The sequence below is a fragment of the Aulonocara stuartgranti genome, assembly GCF_965226115.1.
Source record: "Aulonocara stuartgranti genome assembly, chromosome: 9".
Taxonomy (NCBI): domain Eukaryota; kingdom Metazoa; phylum Chordata; class Actinopteri; order Cichliformes; family Cichlidae; genus Aulonocara; species Aulonocara stuartgranti.
The window spans coordinates 24,876,318-24,880,219 of NC_138960.1; positions in this window are offsets into that span (position 1 = coordinate 24,876,318).

Sequence of the window (3,902 nt, forward strand, 5' to 3'; positions counted from 1 at the left end):
TTAAAGTTATGACATTAACCCTTGTATGGTGTTCGGGTCTGTGAGACCCGTTTTCAGTTTTTCTCAAAAGAAAAATTAAACAATTAATTATTTTTTCAACCTGAAATTCATTGGCTTTGGCTTATTTTCTGTGAAGAACATAAATCTGAACTAATTTTCAATGACCTCATACTGTACCTCCCCCCACGCATTTACATTACATACAAGGTGTTCGGGTCCACTGGACCCAGGTCTAATAAAAGTGTTGAAAGTGCAGGTCCTGTGTTCCCACACTCTGTCTTCCTCCTTTCTGGTGCTGCTGATAGTGTTTTCTTCCCCTCCTGCTCCGCACAAAGTTGCAACATTGTTGAAAATTCAACTATCAACACCGTCTGCTCTTACATTCCCACACATTTTACCCTCTTTCTTGAGGGATCCAAATTTTATTTTCTCATACCCTGTCCCACCTGCAAATTAGGGGCATAATACTATAAATAAGACTTTGCCAGTGTGGTTCCTTATCACAACTGATCAAGATGGCAAAAGATTATCTGCTGCGAGGGCCATCCAATTGATTTTGGAAGAGGGGCTTCGGATGATGATGTTGACAAAGAGGTTTCAGAATATTTCACATTTCTGAAAATTCAGTCTGACAGTGACTTTGAAGAAGAGGATGAGGTTGAGCATCATTTAGTAACAAAACGAAGACGAGCACCCCATCTGCTGCCAGCTCCAGGACCAGAACAAGCCCACCAGACAGCAAGTGAAGAAATATGGATGTCAATAACTGGTGAAATTGAATGGTCTTCTTGCCCAAGAAATGAGCCACCCTGCAGAGCTGTTACTGTGATAAGCCAGGGCCAACATGGCTGACAGTTACTCATGTGCAGGACATCAAGTTTCATTTGAGCTTTTCATCCCAGATTCCATCCAGAAAATTATTCTGGATTGCAGTAATCTAGAAGGAAGGTGTGTTTTTGGAGAGAGGTGGAAGGAGATGGACCAAATTCAATTCAAAGGCCTACTTTGGGGTTCTTATCCTTGCAGGAGTTTTCAGGTCCAAAGGGGAATCCACAGAATCCCTGTGGGATGCAGAAACCGGCAAGAACCTTTCCGTTCATCAGTGTCTCTGGAAAACTTCCACAAAATTTCCAGGATTATCCGTTATGATAACCGAGACGACAGACCAGCTCGACGGCAGTGAGACAAGCTAGCTGCCATCAGGACAGTGTGGGATAAGTGTGTGCACCACCTCCCCCTGTTTTACAAACCTGGGCCTAATGTCACCATTGATGAGCAGCTGATCCCATTTAGTTGTGAAACATATTGCTTCACGTGTAAATGTGTTCCACTCACTCCACTTGATTATAACTGATTTATTTTTTTATAACATTTTATAAAAAAACAAAAACAAAAAAAAACGAGAAGCACATTAATTCATAAATGTGATCTAACAAAGGTAAAGGGAAAAAATTAACCATGTTTGCTGTTCATATGGCTTGTAATTGGGATGAAGTAAACATCTGTTGAGTAATTTAACATAAAATTGTTTGATAGTGTTAATTTGGAAAGCCAAAACTCTAGCGGGTCCACCAGACCCATGAACACTGGCTGAGTAACAAAAATATGAACACCACACAAGGGTTAAACATGGAGTAAATAAAGTCCACATATATCCTTACCAACCACTTTATGATATTGTTGTTCATTCAAATATCTAATCAGCCAATCACATTGCAGCAAATGAGTGCATTTAGTATTGGAGATGATCTGCTGAAGTTCCAACTGAGAGTCAGAATAGAGAAGAAAGGTGATTTATATGAGTTTGAATGTGGGATGGTTGTTGGGGTCAGACGGGCTGGTCTGGTTATTTCAGAAACTGCTGATTTACTGGGATTTTCCCACATTACCATCTCTAGGGTTTACAGAAAATGGTCTGAAAATATCCAGTGAGCAACAGTTATCTGTTGATGCCAGAGGTCAGAGGAGAATGACCAAGTTGATAGGAAGGCAGCACTAGCTCAAATAACCGATCATTACAGCCAAGATATGCACATATTACTTTAAACCTTGAAGAAGAAGCAGAAGATGACATTGGGTGTCACTCCTGTCAGCAAAGAACAGGAAACGGAGGATACCGTTCACACGAGGTCACCAAAATTGGACAACAGAAGACTGGAAAAACTTCTGATGAGTTTTGATCTCTGCTGTGATAGTTGGATGGTACAGTCTAAATTTGGCGTGCCCCCAACATGAAAGCACGGATCCATCCTGCCTTGTATAAACTGTTCAGGCTGATGGTGGTGTACTGGTGTAGGATGTTTTTCTTGGCACACTTTGGCCCTTCAGTACAATATGAGCATCATTTAAACACCGCAGCATAAATAAGTATCCTTCCTCACCATGTCCATCCCTTTATGACTGCGGTGTACCCATCTTGTAATGCTTGCTTCCAGCAGGATAACACAACATGTCATAAAACTCAAATAATCTCAGACTGGTTACTTGAACATGACATGACTGAATCCACTATACTCAAATGGCCTCCACAATCACCACATCTCAATCCAAAAGAGCACCTTTGGGTTTGGGTGTTTTGTGTCACGGATGGATGCGCAGCCAACAAATCTGCAGAAACTGGGATGCTATTATGTCAGCATGGACTAAACCTATGTGATGAATGTTTCCAATGACGTGTTAGTGAGGAATAAAGGCCATTCAGAATGCAGAAGGATCTCCAGCCTGACCTTATGAATGTGTCGATTCAGATTAGCTGGTGCTGACTCGAACAAACAATATGCTTTTTATGCCATAAAAGAAGCCTTAGAAGATTAGGGTGTAAACGCACTGTATAGGATGTTTATATTAAATCCTCAGAGTCTTTGTTTCTAATGAATATTTTAGAATATTACAAAAAAATCAGGCTTCTTTGACTAAATGTAAATTGATTTTTAAAAAGAAGCTGTTTACAGTAAATTGCTGTGTCTGGGAAAATTAAGCATTCCACATTAGGGTCAGTGTTCAGAGTCATTGATGTGCTTTTCAGGGGTTTAAATCTTTATGCAGCTGAAGGTACAGGACCAGCCTTGAGAGTAATGAGAAAAGCTGTCAGTCTTTTATTAAATAAAAATAAAGTGTCTTGTATCTGTTCTTCTCTTGTTGTTGGTGTCTGAATCTTAACATTTGGTCCAGAACATATTCAGCCTTTGATGCCAGGCTCTGCAGAGATGGGAATGATGCTAAAGTAGTTTCATTGAAATGTGCATTGGTCTTTAAAGATCTTTAGCCTAAAACTATATCAAGTGTCTATTTAATATCTGAGAGTTGAACCCATAAAAGTATCCTACAACTCTGACAGATTGTCTCTGTTTCCACTAATTCAAAAGCACTGACATATTTGTGTTATCTCTGTAAAGCACAGTCTTTTAAGTGTTTATCAGTGTTCTCGCATCAAATAAAGAAAGAAATATTTGAAGTTGCAACCTAGAAAGGAGCTCACATATAATCCTGCAGTGCCACATTGCATCTAAATTAAACAATGAGTGTCAGATGTTATCCTCATTAGCAGAGATTAACCCCTTTTATCCTAATTGGCGGGGGCTACTGCTGTCGAGAAGCTCTCTTTCCCCTAACAAATAGACGTAACAGCTGGGTGGTCTTGTTGAAGTGTTTATGGCTCACATTTCTTTTGCACTTCTCCTCCTACATGTTTACAGAACAGCAGCACTGTTTGCCTTATCCGCTTTGGGTGATAAACAAGTTTACAGAGTAAAAAAGGCAAGCTGTGGTTTGAAGAAGGTACTGCTGCTGCACGGTGTATGTTTGCATATCCCAGGAGCACTTGTTTACAGGGTACTTAAAAATCCTTATTGTTATATAAATGGAATTACATTTTAAAAATCTGAATGTTAATTGGTTTAACA